General features: G+C 39.6%; 1 long non-coding RNA gene across 3 annotated transcripts in view; it reads left to right on the plus strand.

Annotated features, from left to right (window-relative positions):
* The window catches only part of LOC116080855, a 248231-nt gene that overhangs the window by 225968 nt on the left and 4893 nt on the right, over positions 1-17370 (plus strand). For all 3 annotated transcript variants that reach the window (XR_004114641.1, XR_004114642.1, XR_004114640.1), the window contains one exon: positions 3663-3733. This is a non-coding gene — a long non-coding RNA (uncharacterized LOC116080855). The remainder of the gene's footprint in view (positions 1-3662; positions 3734-17370) is intronic.

Genomic DNA, 17370 nt, shown 5'->3' on the forward strand with positions numbered 1-17370 from the left:
CCTCCGGTAGAGCTATGTCTAATTTCCGGAGGAACCGCCAAACTGATTTCCAGAGTGGTTGTACCAGGAACCATGAATCTTAATTATCCAGGTCCCTCCTACTCGTGGCTCCTGCATGCGTGATGAAACTTCTATCTCCACCTCTCTCAGAATGAGCTTCTTGTTATACATTGAAATCCTATTATTCATCTGTCGAGGATAAACTTTGGTCAGGAGTAAGAGACCTGAGTTAATTCTGGCTTCCTATCTGTGGAAATTAAGGAATGGGATATGGTACTGACTTTCTCTCCTTATGTCTTATTTTCACCATTTATAAAGCAGAGGACCAGAACAGGTAGGCCCCTGGAGAGACAACTTTGGAATTTTGGTTTATTTTAAAAGCACAGAAGTATTATAACAAAATGTTTTGATTTTAATCCCAGGTATAGATATCCGACTGCTTCAGTTTGTCTATAGCAGCTGACCATGTTTTGCCTCAGGCTCTAGCGAAGGCATGATTTTTCCACAGGCAGATAGTTTCTGTGATTGTGTGATGTCTGGAATTCTGGGGACTTTTCAGAGGGTATATAAATGCCTGGAGAGTTGGATTGTAGGTTATTGGGTGTAGGTTGTGATTAATTGCACAGTTGTGTGCAAAGAAGAAAAAATAAGAAGAGATTAGGTATCCTGATGACGAAGATCAACTTGCCCCAAGGAACTCAATGCCCCCAATCAGCAGGAACTCTAATTATAATGCCACCCCCTTACAAGCCCCTGAATTTATTCAGGGATCTCTTTCCTTTCCTTTCTACCCTTTTTTTCTCTCTTATTGTGTGTTAGGATGTTGAAAAGAGAAAAAAAAAGTAGTGGAGAAGGGTAGAAGAATGTAGAAAAACTCTCAAAGTAGCAAAAGACCAGCTACAGAGCCCAACCCTTCCTCCCTGTTTTCTATCAAGATCTAAGATGCTATGTTGCCATTGTTGTCTCCATTAGCATCTTTGTGGCTTTGTTGTATCATGCACTGTTTCATTTGACTTCCACTCCCACAGCCTCTTTTCTTCCCTTTCTCCTTTCTCTCTCTCTTTCCCATCTTCTTCAGTTTTCTGAGACAGACTTACTCTATAGCCCAGGCTGGTCTCAAACTTCGAGTGAGTCCTCCTGCCTCTACCTCTTGAGCATAGGCAATTATAGCTACAAGCCACCAGGTTCATTCATCTTGTTTCCTGAGCACTTCTTTTGCTGTTTTATTAAGGGAAATTGTGAATGTCAGAAGGGTATGAGGGCCGATCATCTGCATTAGCAGATCAGGCTAGGAGAAGGGAAAGGCTGGTGAGATAGAGACTCCAGAGATCCACTTCAGAGATCCATGCCTTGCCCATTGCACAGTTACTTCTTCCCGTGGGTTAAAGGGCTTCTGTACTGAAAGCTTCCTCTCCTAGCAGGAAAGCCTGAACTTCCCCAGGCCCCAGATCCTGTCCTATTAATCAGTTACAGAGCTGTGCCTTGGCCTGCCGGGCTGGTCCTGATGATACAAATCTGAGCTCGCAGAGGACAGGCTCTGTTTATAGTCATGCACTGTGTCCATGCAACTCCTGAGAGCAACATTCATATGCACATCCATTCTAAATTTATCATCATTATAAGAATTTCCAGCAGATGGCCATAAAGGGTCTTGAGAAAGCAAGGCCTGTTTTTTCTTCTTTCATTTACAGGAGGTCATCCTGTTGGCCAGCAAGTGCCATGTGAGACTGTATTGCCTTCTGTGGTACCCTCAAGTTAGGCCTGCCTCAAGCTCTCCATTCCTTCCTCTCTGCCCTCTTCTTACATGGCCCTTGTCACAATACTGTATTTTTTAACCTCACCCTTTCTTTGTTTATCTTTATGATTTCTATTTAGAAACCATGGGGATCTTTTAGAGAAATTTAATCATTACTGGGGGGGTATACAACTAAGAGAAGCTTCATGTACCTACAGCTTCAGTTTTCCCTGGTTGGCAGAGCCTAATGGGACTGGATCACTTCCTTGAGGGTCTCAAGCCCTGACATCCCCCTCTATAGTTCTAAAATTGACATCCATTCTTGCTCTCAATCTCTCTTATCAATATTTTATGATGGAGGGAACTTGATCTAAGGCCTCCTCCAGGATGGACTGTCACATTGCATTCCTTTAACTCAGAGAGAGAGGGGGGGGGATATAGCACATGTAAATCTTTTGCTTCTTTCCTTTTTATTTATTTATTTTTTACTAGATATTTTCTTTATTTACATGTCATATGATATCTCCTTTCCCAGTTTCTCCTCCAAAAACAAAAATCAAAAAACAAAAAACCCTGTTCCCTCCACACTCCCCCTGCAAATCTTAATACAAGGCCTGCAGATCTAGGAGTCTTAGGTGGGAGTTGCTGATAACAAGATGAATTCCTAGGCTCTTTCCTTAGGACTTAGCTTATTCACCTAGGCTGTGGCCCAGAAGGTTCTCAGAGGTGAAGTCATGCCACTAACAGCTAACACAATGCTGTTAAAATCACTACCTAGGTAAGTGCATGCACAGCACTTGGTCTTGCTATGTCCGGGTCATAGTGCCTTTATTATTTCCTTTTGGGAAAGGTCTTCAACTAGGAGCTGTTGAGTTGAAATCTGAGTGTTGATGCAGCTATTTCCTCTCTGGACTAGCCTTGGCATCATAGCTTTACATTTTTGAATCTTACAGTTTATATTTTCTAAAACTGGGAATATAGTATTTACCTTGCCTAAAGAACTGAGGCAGAAAGCAGAGAGAGTCTTGGGGATTGTATTAGGTGAAAAGTATCACATTTATGTTGGGAATTCCTAACCCGTCCTCTTCTTTACTGCAAATAGGTTAGCAATATAATTTGAGGCCCAACAGTCTTAGACTGGCTGTCTTCACCAATAATAAGCAATCATATTTGTATGTGATCATTTACACCCTTAATTCTCCAACATTTGGTAGTAATCCTGCATGAAACACAGAGGTTGTTATAAACAAATTTGACATGCATGTGTGAGTATTTGCATGCACTGCATGCGCATGTGCACACAGACACACAGACACACACAGACACACACACAGACACACACAGACACACACAGACACACAGACACACACACACACACACACACACACATACACACACACACACACACACACCACAGGATGCTTTATTGTAGGCAGTGACCCCTCTACTTGTCTTTGACCAATGTAAAGATAAACCCAACAGAATGTGTGAGCCTCTACTTTTTTTTTTTTTTTTAACATAGTCCTACTGATCACACTGATCTCAGCCTCTGCCTCAGGTACTAAATGTTCACACTGCTGTACTGGGTGTCCTATGGACTTCCCAGTTCTTTTTCCCAGGTCAGGACTCTTGACTGAGAGGTAAAACTCATGCACTGCAGCCTTGGGCTGTCCTTTCCAGCTTTCCACTTCCACTAGTTTACCAAGCCACCAATCTGGAGATGATTGCTTTTCCATATCCCATTTCCAACCCTAATGAAGCCAGACATCTCGTTCATGGAACATGGCTCTATGGGGGGATTGCTCTGAAGGAAAGAGAACTCTGCCTACCTAGAAGAATCTGGAACCTGTACCCAACAAATGATGGCCTCATTGCAGGGCAAGCCATGAATCAGCCTGAATTGCTTTTCTCTTTGATGTTTCTACAGGCTCACTTGCCAAAGCAAAAGTTACTCTGAGAGAAAACATTCTCCAGCATTTTGATCACACCGATAAACAGGTGAGACAAATCAGTCTGGATATTCTCTACACTTTCAATGCTTTGTTTCTGAATAACAATATAAAAAAGTCCCTGAAGCAATACTATTTTGAGACTAATTTCCAGTGGTTCCTAGCAGGGAAATCACTCCCTTTTTCCTACAGCAATGTTCTTTTTAGTCTGAAAAAGAAATGGCTTGGGGGAAGAAGGTACCATTTGTTCTTCAAACATTGAGAAGATCTTTGAGGAGGAATTCTTCAGTCCTTCGGTAGCCACAGAGGGTGGAGCAGGGAGCAACAAGTACAGGAGGCTGAGAGACTTGGGGTGGGAAACAGAATACTCAGCAGTTCCCAGCCATGCTGTGCAGTAGAAAAAGCCCTTGGGAATGCCTTACACATTTCAATTCCAACATCTCTCTGATTTAACTTGCTTAGTGTAGGACCTGGGAAGCTATAGCTATGTAGAACCCTCTTCTATACCTCAGAAATCAGAATGGCCGCAGTTGAAATGTGAGAAGCTATTTAAAAACTGGCCCCTGTGATTCTGGGACAGCCTGGTATCTGCATACATGGGCAGTTTTCAAAGAGATAGCTTTACTTGCAGATACTCTGTAAAGGCTTTTTGTTTCGTTTGGGTTTTATTTTTGTTTTGTTTTTTGTTTTGTTTTGGAATGGAGTGTTCTGTCACATGCTAGAAGACACAGCTCTAGTGGATATTCTTATATGTAAAGCTTGAGGATGAAGCTGCATGTCACTCAAGGGTGAAGCTGCATGTGAGATCTAGAGACCTTACCTGACTTTTCATTGACATGTACAGGCTTCCTTCTTGTTCCCAGAACTCTATTATAAAGTCATGTTCAAGTTGATGGGCAAGGGGAATAGAGGACTTATGCTTTGTTAGAAAGGAAGTAGTAGTAGACAGGTGGTGGTAGCCTTTAGCCCCCCCCCAAACTCTTATGTGTTTTGGTCTGTCAATCCTGCAAGTTAATTCTGGCTTTATTATACTAGCAGTTTTGTATTTACAGTCTTTCATCATGATTCAAGCACAGTGCACTTCAACTCTGTGTTCACATTTAACCACCATAGTCATCTGACATTCCATCTTTCCTGAAGTTGCTTTCATTGCCCCTGTCGAGTGTGGATTGTGGTGGAAGAATGGACCAAAGGACAATCAAGAAATTACCTCTGTGCACTCAAAGCCTAGGAACAGTATGCAATGGGGCCAGGTTCTAGGTGAGGACTTTGGATTTAGGTTGGGGTTAGAAATCCCTGGGTATTTGGAGGTTGCCACACCTAGCATGCCTAGAGGTGCTGACTGTTCATGGTTGATAATGAAATATGCACATCTTTATCTAGCACAGAGAAGCAATGAAGTCTCATGATGCTAGGTGACAGGTAGCTTAATTCATTTAACTTCAGGGGTGTGAAATATTTTACAAGAAAAGAGCAAGGCTAAGGCAAGATCACAAGTTCAAGTGCATCATGGGCTGAGGGAGCTGGTCTGAGTCTGCCTCAGCTGGGGAACTTATTAAGACATTGTTTCAAATTTTTATATATAAATATGTACATGTATATATATGTATAATTGGAAATTAGAAAAAATAATCCTTAAATCCTAAGATCTTTATTTGGCCAAAGTTATTTTTCTTTTTATCCATGGGTCAGTAATAGTTCAATTGTCAAGTTTTTCCTTTGTGATACTGAGATAACAGTATATAATAAGGATGTTGAAAAAGGTGACGTTATTCATTGCTCTGTAAATGATAGAAGTTGCAGGGCTGTGAGAAGATTCTGTTCCCTACATGTCTGGTGTGGCATCTGAATCGAAGTAATTCATAAAATGTTTTGTATCTTTAATTTCAGATACAAATTAGTCTAAGTTGTTATTTGTGTCATTACAAAGGGATGCCTTACATTAAAGGATTGGAAAAAGGATGGAGTAGCTGAGGTTAGGAATAGAAGATCACTTGAAGAAATTTTCTGTGAAGATATGCAGGAATGGAGAGCATCTCTTGTGGTAGAGACAGCAGATAGTTGGTTCAGACTGAAGAAGTAATCTTTGCATGAGTAAGATTTGTACAGTAAGAAGATGGGCTGAATTCAGCAGTTTGGGGGACACTGAACTGGCAAAGGTCATTTTGTATTTGGGTTCTTCACATCAAACAAGAAGAAAAGACAAGAGTGGGGGGGCTCTTGCAGGATTTTGACAATGAGAGCTGTTGATTCTAACAAAATAGAAATTGACATAGAAACACATAAAACTGCTTTTGTAAAAACCTCAGCTGCCTATGAATAGAGTAGAAGAGACAGTGCTAAGCTGTGTATCGAAAAATCTAGTACTATACCCAATATAATGATGTCACCTAAAAGTGTGATTTACCTTTAGAAGTCATCATCTCTATGGCTCTTGTTAAATATCTTGCTACAGGATTTTAAGATGCAGCCATGGTTGAAAACCATTGTTATATTCTTCAAGTGATTAACTCAATGGTGCTTGCTACAAATGATTAAAACCGTCAATTCTCTAGTCACTAATGTATCACTGTGCAGATGAAAGGATGACTGCCCATCTGAGTCTCTACTAGATAGTTGTGCAGGCCATTTTCTGATGGGAACCCTCTTATCAGAGAGAGCAATGGACCTTCCTCTCATCTGCTGAGATTGTGTGCTGAAAGCCCCATGTGTAATTGCAGATTTGTCTATTTCTCCCTTTAATTATGACAAGTTTTTGTCTTATGTATTTGAGACTGTTATCGGACTGAGAGGCATTCATGACTGCTATATTCCTCTGAAAAATTGACTCTTTCACAAAACCAATTCTCTTTGTGAATTAAAAATCTGTGTTTTAAAATCAGCACCTGCTATTAATATATACACTCCAGTCTTCGTATGCTTAGTGAGAAATACTTCGTCAGCCATTTAGTTTCAATCCTTCTGTGCCTTTACCTCTAAAGCCTATTTCCTACAGACAGTAGATGGTTGGATTTTGCTTCTTTATCCATTCTGATCATCTGGCTATTTAGTTGAATATGATATAATTATCAACCTGGCTGTTTCCACCTGTAACACTGTATTATTTTTTGATTAGTTCTTGTTCTTATGGTGTTTTTTCTTTCCTGAATTATTTTGAGTTAACAGTATTTTACAGAAGTCATTTGGAATTCATTTCATTGGCTCTTTAGCTACCCCTCTTTATATGATTGGGTTTTGTAGTTTTGTTTTTGTTTTTGTTTGTTTTCTTGGTGGTGGTTTTCAACACACATATTTTGTTTTTAGGGGAATTTGGAAATGTCTGGGCACCCTTTTGGTTGTCACATTGAACGGTGCTACTGGCATCTAGTGGGGAGAGGCCAGAGACACTATACAATGTCCTAAAAGAGCAATAGTGGTGAAGTTGAGAAATATTGTTCCATGAATTACAACACACCTTTTAAAATTTCATAAATTGCCTAAATTTACTATTTATTTCATGAAAATAAGTTTGAAATTGTACAGGTAAAGGTACTCTTGCATTTTTTCATACTATGGACACTTAATTTTTTATTGGAATTTTCTTTATTTACATTTCAGATGTTATCCCCTTTCCTGGTTTCCCACCCTCTTGGAAACCCCCTATCTCTGAAGTCTAACTTCTTGAGTTCTTTGTATATATTGGATATTAGCTCTCTATAGGTCTGTTTACAATATGTCATACAAGTGGGATTGTGCAATGTTTTTCCTTCTGTAACCAACTTACAATGTCTTTTAGGTCTCTTCATGGCATTAGAAGTAGTATTACTTTTATTCTTTGTAAAAGGTTAGCTAACACTCCATTGTGTATATGCTGTACTTCATGTGTCTATCCATACTCATTTGGGATATTTCTGTATAGTTGTGATTGTGACTACGGCAACAAATAAAGGAGTTGGCACTTCCCATCATTCCCAACATAGAACAAAAGTTCTAATTTCTGCACAAATGTAGTGGTACTTGTCTTTTAAATTAAGTAGCTATCCTAAGAAGTCTTCAGTGACATCACACTGTGGTCTGAGTTTGTGTTCCCTTCTTGGTTGGCCATGCTGAATGTCCTTCTATATATCCATTAATCAATCTCAATGACTTTCTTTAGAGAAATGCCATTCACACCCTTTACCCTTTTAAGTTGTTTTCAGAAACATGTGTAGCTATTTGATAGTAGGCCCATTATGTATTTTAGAAATTAATCTCTTACCTGATGAATGGTTTGTAAATACTTTCTAATACTGTTGAGTTTTCTCTGCTTTGCTTTTCCCCCTCTATGAATATTTTTCTTGTTTGGCAGAGCTTCATGAGCAGAGAATGCATATTTGTCAAAATGCAGGAGATTTTTTTAAAACTTACTTTGTCTCTTCAGGTTCCATCTGCCTTCTGTTGGCATCTCCACTAAGGTCATCCTCATTGAGTCACGATAGCCTCTCACATCCCAGGTGTCTGGGACTTTCTGGAGGTTCTATCCCCTCCCCAACTCCACTGCAGCTGCATCTTCCATTCATTCTCCTGGCCCTCTGGGCTTCTCTCCTGCAACCCCCCCTATCTGCCCCTCCCCCTTTCCTCCTCCAGTGGATAGACAGGGCCCTCAGTAGATGGACGGGGCCACCTATCCAACTTCAAATTTTTGACCCAGAATTGTTCCTGTTTAAAGGAAATGCCAGACAAAAATGGAGCAGAGACTGAAGGACAGGCCCTCAAGTGACCAGCCCAACTTGGGATCTATCCTATGGGTGGACAATAAACCCCGACACTATTACTGATGCCAGGGTGTGCTTGCAGACAGGGGCCTAGCATAGCTGTTCTCTGAGAGTCTCTATCAGTGGCTGGCTGAGACAGATGCAGATATAGATACAGCTAAAGCTACAGATGCAGATACAGATACAGATACAGATACAGCTAGATACAGGTACAGGTACAGGTACAGTTACAGATACAGGTACAGGTACAGGTACAGCTACAGATACAGATACAGCTAGATACAGCTATAGATACAGCTACAGCTACAGCTAGATACAGCTACAGGTACAGGTACAGGTACAGGTACAGATACAGATACAGATACAGATACAGATACAGATACAGCTAGATACAGCTATAGATACAGCTACATACAGCTACAGCTAGTTATAGCTGCAGATACAACTACAGATACAGATGCAGACAGCTACAGCTACAGCTATAGCTACAGCTACATCTACATCTACATCTACAGGTACAGGTACAGGTACAGATACAGATACAGATACTTAAAGCCAACCATTGGGCTGAGGTCAGGGACTCCTATGGAAAAGTTAGAAGAAGGATTGAAGGAGCTGAAGGGGTTGGCAACCCTATTGAAAGACCAACAGTGTCAACTGACCCAGACCCCTGGGAGCTCCCAGAGACTAAACCACCAACCAAAGAGTATACATGGGCTGGTCCATGGCCCTTGGCACATCTGAAGCCAGAGCATTGTCTGGCTTCAGTGGGAGAGGATATGCCTAATTCTGTAGTGACTTGATGCCCCAGAGAAGAGGATGCTGTGGGGGAGGAGGTGGGGTTGGGTGGGTGCATGAGGGGGATGGGTGAACACCCTCTCAGAGGCAAAGGGGATGGGAGATGGGGTGAAGAATTCTGGGAGGGGGTACCGGGAAGAGAGGTAACATTTGGAATGTAAATTAATAAAACAATTTAATAAAAAAGTTACTTTGTTTTTAATTGCTCATGTCTCCCTTTCACTCCCTCCTGATTTTGTTATTTTGTTTGTAAGGATAGCATGTTAGGGGTGTCACATCAGTCAGAAAAGTGGTCCTTGATCATTTTCATAATGTTCCGGCTGTTCTTTAGTTTGGATCATTTCTATTTACTTATCTGTGGACTTTTCTTTTCCCTTCAGTATATGGCTCAGTGCTTTTGGTGGCTGCTCTGTTGGTCAACAGCTTTATTGAGGGAGAGATGAAACACAACAAAGTATTCTCACACAATATGTATATATTGCTAGATTCTGCCATCCAAGCATACCCACCCAGGAAACTACCACTACGGGTGAAATAACACACAAAATGGTCAATCCCCAAGGCTTTCTTAGATTCATCATCATGCCTTTTATCCCCTATCCGCCCACAGGGAAAACATTGATATGTTTTCAGTCACTAGTGATGAGTCCCCAATTTTAAAATTTTATAAAAATGGCATGAGATGGTTTTCTCTTCTTGTCTATGCCTTTCTCTTACATAGTTTTATAGAATCCTCCCATATAGTGTGTGGCTGCTTCAGTTACTTGTCATGTGCAGTAACACTACTTTGCAAGAATGAATAAATCATAGCCTGTTCATGTGTTCATCCCTTAAACACTCAGTTACTTATAGTTTGTGGCTATTCCACATGAAGCTGCTAGCAACATACTCAAGTCCTTGAGTGAAAACATGCTTTTATTTTTCATCATCATTCACTAGAACTGTGTGCACCCCCCTCCCCCCGTTAAGTGTGTTTTTCAGAAATAGCAAAAATGTTGGCCAAAGTGATTGGAGGTTTTTTTCACCAGTCAGCAGTATATGAGAGCTTTGGTTGCTCTATAGCCCCACTGTCATTTGTTATTGGAATGGTCATTATTTTTAATTTTAGTGATTCTAGTTGACATATAACACTATCTCATTGTGGCTTAAATTTGCATTTCTTTAACAGCTAATGAGGCTGAGCTCCCAGAATGTGCTCTCTGCATTTCATATATCATTTTGCTGAATTGTTGGCTTCCGTATTTTGCTATTTTTCATTATTTTGTTTCTTATTATTGAGTTTTGAGAGTTCATTGTGCATTCTGATACAAGTCTTTTATCAAAATCTGTGTTTCAAGTGTTCTCTTGTAGTTAGTACTTTGTCTTGATATTCTTGTAACAGGAGTGTCATTGAAAGGTAGTTGTTTTATAATTTTGATAAACACCAATTTATCTATTTTTTCTTTTTTGGATTTTTATTTATACGCCAATGCTAAGGTAAATAAAAATAATTTTAGATTTTATTCTTATGCCCCATTTTTATATGTTTCAGTCTTTATGCTTAAATTTATAGGACCAATGGACAGAAATCAATTGCCTACTTAATAAGAGCATGTTGAAGTCTAATGATGTAATCACCTTTGTAGGGAAGACTATCTCTCTGAGATCCCTTTACAGTTTGTCTACAATACAGTGATAATCTACGTGAGATCTCTCCCTGGATGATCTAACACAGTCTGTGAGTGTGTCTGCCATGTTCTACAAGCTGAACTGCTTCATTATTATAGCTTTATGCTATAGTTTGGGGCTGGAATCCCTCTCAACCACTCATGTGTCAAATAAAACTTTGCTTACAGCTTAGAAATAGGAGGCAGTGGAAACCTTTAAGGGGTAAAACCCTTTGAGAGGTTTAAAGTCATTGTATAGGGTACCACTCTGAAAAGGCTGGATGCCTGTCTCTTCCTCTGCAGCTTTGCTTTACCATGAATCTTATACCATAGTGGGCTACCTTACTAAAGATCCCAAAATAATGTGCAACATTGGTCATGGACTTTAGCTTTCAAAATTGTGACCTACAATAAACTCTTCATATATTTAACTTGATTGTATCAGTTATTTTCTTATAGCAACAGAAATCTGAATTCTATACCTTATAATACATTTTGGGACCTGGAAGTGTAAACCATTCAATTGTATTCTTTTCAAAAATTATTTTGGTATTTTATAATCGTTAACTTCTTATATAAATTTTAGATCTTCTCTCAACTGAGCTATTTTTATGAAATTCCACAATTAAATTTTTACTTCAAACCTTCTACAATACTTTGGGTAGGCTCATTTGAATCTATAGATTGTTTTAAAGAGAATTAACATTATAACAGCATGTGTCTTCCAACCCATGAAGCAGCATCTTCATTTGTTTAGGTCTTCTTCAGTTTCTCTCAGCCAAATTTTATATTTTATGGTGTAAAGGCATTAGAAATATTGATTGAGGTTTATCTATAAGAATTCCACATTTTAGATGCTACTGTGAATTATATTATTTTAGAATTAAAAAAATGGTTACTTATTGCTAGCAAATGCAATACAATTGATTTTTTTAATACTGAGCATATAGCCTCAAATGTAATTGTTTTAGTAACTTTTTCCATTGCCTCTGTAGGATTTTCTCTGTGATCCTGTTAACTCTACCCAGTGACTATGGAATGATTGCCCCTGGTTTATAAACTTTCAGATTTATGATGGTCCACAAGTTATATACAGTAATTGAGTGGATACTGTGCTATGTGCTTTGTATTCCTCTTTTTACCAGACTCTGTGGAATAGGGAGCCACAGATTCGAGCCAGCCATAGCATCCCATGGATTAATAGTCAATGCTCTACTTTGTTACTAAGCTGTAGTGTTTAAATACTTATATTAGTGACTTGTTTACTTGTTTGTTTGTTTATTTTGTCTTTTCTTTTGAGACAGCATTTCTCTGTAACTCTACTCTAGCTGTCTGACTGTTTACTCTGTAAACCAGGCTGGCCTTAAACTTACAGATATCCTCTTGCCTCTTGCCTCCTGAGTGCTGGGATTAAATGCATATGCCCCCACCACAGACATTATCAGGTTCTTATATTGTCAGTTTACAACCATAGTATTAACACATGCAACCTTGTCCTAAGTTGAGAAGTATCTGCAATTTATTTCAGATAACTTAAATTTTCAATCTTGTAATTTCATGTTTTTTAATAGTCCTTTTTATGAGAGCCTTTCTGTTTTTAACTACTTGGTGAATGCAGTTCTTTATTTCTTTGAGCACAGTTATAATAAATGATTTAAAGTAATTTTTCCTTAAATGTCAACATCCACTCTGTAACCTCAGGGTCTGTCTCCATTTTGTTGCATTTAAATGTGTCTCATGATTTCAGGTTTTATCTAGGATAGTCTGTAATATACCCAGTAGGTACTTTAGAATATGATTTTCTGCCTTTTTAGAAAGTTTTCACATATGCGTGTGTGTGTATTTGTGTATGTATATATATTGTGTGTGTGCTTTTTTAAAAGATGCATTTTAATATTTTTAACTGTGTGTCTGAGTCTGTGTCTGTGTCCAGTATGAATATGGGCATGTAAATGCAGTACCTATGGATGCTGTAGGCATAGAATCCAGGGGGCTGGACTTGTCTTGTATGTGATTGTGAGCTGCTTGATATGAGTGCAGACAGTCAAACTCAGGTCCTCTGCAAGAGCAGCATGTGCTTTTAACTGACAAGTCATCTCTCCAGCCCCAGATTTGTTGGATTTTAGAACAGAAAATGTAACTTGTTGGACTGAGCAACAACTATCTCACCTCAGCTGGGTTTCCTCTTGTCTATCTCATATTTGCATAGCTTAAGAGACATAGTTTTAAAAATACAGATATAGATCTCCTCAAATTTCCTCTTATTTTAGAGTTAAAGTTTTTTGAGAATTTAATCCATGAATGCTGTATTTAAATAATTCCCATCTCTCTCTTGCTCTGCATATTTTTCTTGTGCTCCCTCCCTCTTAAATTCATGACCTTTTCTTTAATTCTCTCTCTCTCTCTCTCTCTCTCTCTCTCTCTCTCTCTCTCTCTCTCTCTTTCTCTCTCTCTCTCACACACACACACACAGGAGGAGGTGGGAAGAGAGGGAGAAAGAAAGAGAAATATAATCTGCAGAGTTTCTTGTATGTATATGTATTTAGGGCTGACCACTTGGGATTGGATTACCTATTAGGGGCTCATCCCTGAAGGAGGCCTTATCTCTTAGCATCCATTAATTATCTATAATTCTTCATCTGGGGATGGGGAATTTCAAAATTTCCTTCATCCATGACAGCATACCAGTTGGCATTGTGATCATGTAGGTCTTGTTTAGACCTAAACACTATGGTTATATTGCTGAGATTTCATAGAGGCAGCTTCCCTGTCATACACAGAAAGAAGACTATCTCACAGGAGACACTATGGTCCCTATGGCTCTTACAGTGTGTCTGTCCCCTCTCCTGTGATGGTCCCTGAGTCTTAGGTATAGTGTTTGTATTGTAGATGTATTCTTTGGGGCTGGGTACCCCATGGTCAGTAGTGCTTTACATGGTGAGTAGTGGATTTCTCTAATGGTTGTAAAAAGAAGGAGCTCCATTGATGAGGAATAAGATTTACAGTTGCCTGTGGATCTCAGGATAACTATTTAGAATGAAGTTGGGGGTTATACTGGTATAGGAAATTTGTAGTAGTGCATTATCCTGCAGGGCTCAGCCATGGATAGTTGGCTGGGTTTACAGTACTAGACATGAATTATCTCCTTTTAAGTGTGCTTTAAGCCCAAATAGATGGCTACTGGTATCACAAAGTAATAATTGCCACCATTTTGGCTAGGTTGGCTGACCACTGAGTTCTTAGGGTCTGTTTATCTCTGCCCCCACAATACTACCTCTGCTGCATTACAAGCACACATAGCTTTGTTTGGATTTTCACTGGAGTGTCAGAAATTTAATCTTGGTTCACATGCTTGCACATCATGTACTCTTATCCACTGAATCCTTGCTCTAGTCCCTCTACTTACCTTCTTGAAAGCTCTATCATCAGTATGATGCAAAGTTTCCTTTGGATTGATACTGTTCTAGCCTGGGTCCCAGATTAAACATGAGTAAAACATATCAGAGCACAAATTTGTGATATTTCAAACACAGCCTGCTCTGCAGCATGTACTAGAGCTTTCTAGCCAAACCCAAGATAGGTTAACAAATTCACAACACACCTACAAATTTAAGAGAGAAATACTTGTCTTCCTGTGGACCTGAGCCTGTGATTTTTCATTACACAGCGTTTGCTGACCACTACAAAGCTATGTTATTTTTCTCTCATTGTATCTCAGTTTATATCTGCCCATCTTGTTTTCATCAGTAAACGCTGGGCACCTACCTGTCCATCAGAAGTGTCAGTGTGGCTGCTGAGTTAGGATTACATTTACTTACAGGATTTCTCCACTTCAGATAGTGTTTATTTCATGCTGACAATGGGAGAAAGGCAGCCAGTTAATCTTGACACAATTGAATTCAGAAATGCCTCAGATCTAATTTTACTTCTCCATTCCCCAGTTACTCTTTCTGCTTCCTTCAGTTGTGTATGTTTCAAATCATTCCCAGTGTTTACTTTTAATTTCTACTCCACTTTAATTATTTAATGGGTGACATCTGGGTAGCACCTGTCATTCATCGAATTTACTGAATGGTTTGCTTTCTGCTTATGAAATGTCAAAAGTATTTGATCTGCTGATTCATGGGCACTACTATTCTTCGGGATGCAGACCACAGAACCTAGCCTTCCTTCTCTTTCTGAGTACTTGGAAGGGACGGGATTCTTGGAGGTGAGCAGAGTACTGCAAATATATAACATATAACTGTACATAAGCAGTGACTTGCAAGTAAAAAAATTCCTAGTTGTTCACCTGCTGATTGTGTACAAACATGTGGAGTTCAAAGGCATCATGGCATGCTCAATAACTGGTGTTAGGGATCAATGCAATGAGGGATTAGTGTTTGATTGGAACCCTTGCTCATCCACTGTACAATCTAAAAAACATAGTTTGCTCTTCTTACCCTAACCCTGCCTACAAGAAGAAAATTCTGTGTTAATACATCATCTCTCACTGTCTGTGCATTTCTAGGTACCTACCCACGAGTGTCTCCCAAAGGCTCAGCTTTTTTACCTTATATGGACAAAAATCCCAGCTTCTAGCTCACACATCATCACCCCCTGCCCAAACCTCATAAGCCTCCCTTGTTTTATCCTGGGGAAGTGACTTCACTGACTTCTACCCATGAGATCAGTGAACTTGTTGGAGATCTGCCTCTCAGTAAAACTGCCTTTATACTTTGGGCTTGAAATTGGCTCATTTCATTGCCATGAAAAACCTATTAATCAGTATTTTTCCAAGCTAAAGCATATCTCTTTTAGCAGTTAAGTCCACTGGTTAGGAAAATGAAAATGTGAGTCTGTGAATTATATCTACTTGCACACTAGAGACCTAGTTTTAGAAGCCATTTTTAGCTTTGAATCATGGGAGGTAGATTTCACAAAGGGGAAAAGACCATACATGAGCAGAAGATGCTTCTAAAAGTCTCAGAACAATAATAGTGATAAGAGTTTATCAACATCATTCCAAGCATTTGTGTTATATTTTGTAGTTTTATAATTTAGGACAAATCCATTTTGTGGGGTTTTCTACCCAATCCTATTTTGGAGGCCTCAGTTTCCTCTTTAAATTGAGTTAGTTGTTTCAGTGAGGCAACCCTTTATCACCTTGCCATCTAAAGCACTGGGTGTACCTGAAATTATGTTAGAGTTAAACTCAATGTGGTTGTGTATCTCTTTCCTCTGATCTGCATTATTCATACCTGGGGTGGTGTTTTTTAAGACTCAGGAAGTAAATCAACTTAGAAGTTTCAGGAAGCTCCTGAAATTGAGAAGATTCACAAGGCTCCTCTCCAAGACTACATTAAGTAGTGATGGTTGCAGAGAAGAGATTCGAACTGACAGACTCCCTTAAAATTATAGAGGGAGCTCCAGGGGCAGAGCTCCCAGGAAGCATAACCTATGTTGGCAATGTACTTCTTGATGACATAGCTACCCTTAAGTCAGTGTGCTTCTGTAAGAAACCCCTGACCCTATGAGTGACCTGGGTAGACTGACCTGTTTAACTGATTGAGGCTTAGGTGGAATATTTCCTTTGACCCATCCTTGTCTAGGATGAAGAGACATTTCTTCATATCTACTCATGAAAAGTCATATAACATAGGTTCTCAATTTTTAAAAATCTTCTGTAATATTATGAAGGGCCCAATACCCTCTCAATACTGCATATGATACTTATTGAGACTTCTGAATTGATGGTGCCAGAGATCCATGCTTTTGTAATAAGTACTGGAAAAATGGCCACTAAGCAGGTTTTGAGATTACACCTGCCATTTAAACCTTCACAAGAATCAGTGTAGAAGATTAGTTAGCTAGTGTAGCACCATCAGAAGAGAATTTGTCTATAGAAGCAAACAGATTGAGGACAGGAATGAAGCCAGGAAAATGGTGGTCTGGGGTCTATTTGATGGAGTTGCAAAAAGAAAGGAGAACACAGCAGTTAGGGGATGCAGGGAGTTGTTTTTTTGGCTCTAGAAGGTTCTTTGGAGCCAAGCAGCAGGGTTTCCTGATAGATAGGAACAGTCTGCCCTGGAACAGGCTACAGCTGAGCTTGGAAGCTGACACAAAGGAAGTAGCAGGAACCAGCAAGGGGCCTCTTGCCTGGGCTTCCAGTACCTACTCCTGGCCATGCACAATCTGTTCTGTTCTCCAGAGCAGCTTCCATGAACACTACAAAGCTTACATCCAACAATGGCCTCCTCAACATGTTTCTATCACATCAACAATGAAGCTCACTGCAGGCCTTCCCCTCCTAACATCTGTCCTGTCCACAGCTTTGCTTCCTCTATGTCTCCACTGCTTTTCAGCTGCTAACGTCTTGTCTTTGATCACTTGACAGATTGTTTAATCTCCTGTCTTGGCCCTAGAATCGGGTTCTTCCCTCAAGGAAGTATGACCTTTCAGATTTTAACATTGCCTATTTTGTTGCCTTTTCTAGGTCTCTACCCAATTGTTATGTCATCAGAGTATCT

The sequence above is a fragment of the Mastomys coucha genome, unplaced genomic scaffold, assembly GCF_008632895.1.
Source record: "Mastomys coucha isolate ucsf_1 unplaced genomic scaffold, UCSF_Mcou_1 pScaffold6, whole genome shotgun sequence".
Classification (NCBI taxonomy): Eukaryota; Metazoa; Chordata; class Mammalia; order Rodentia; family Muridae; genus Mastomys; species Mastomys coucha.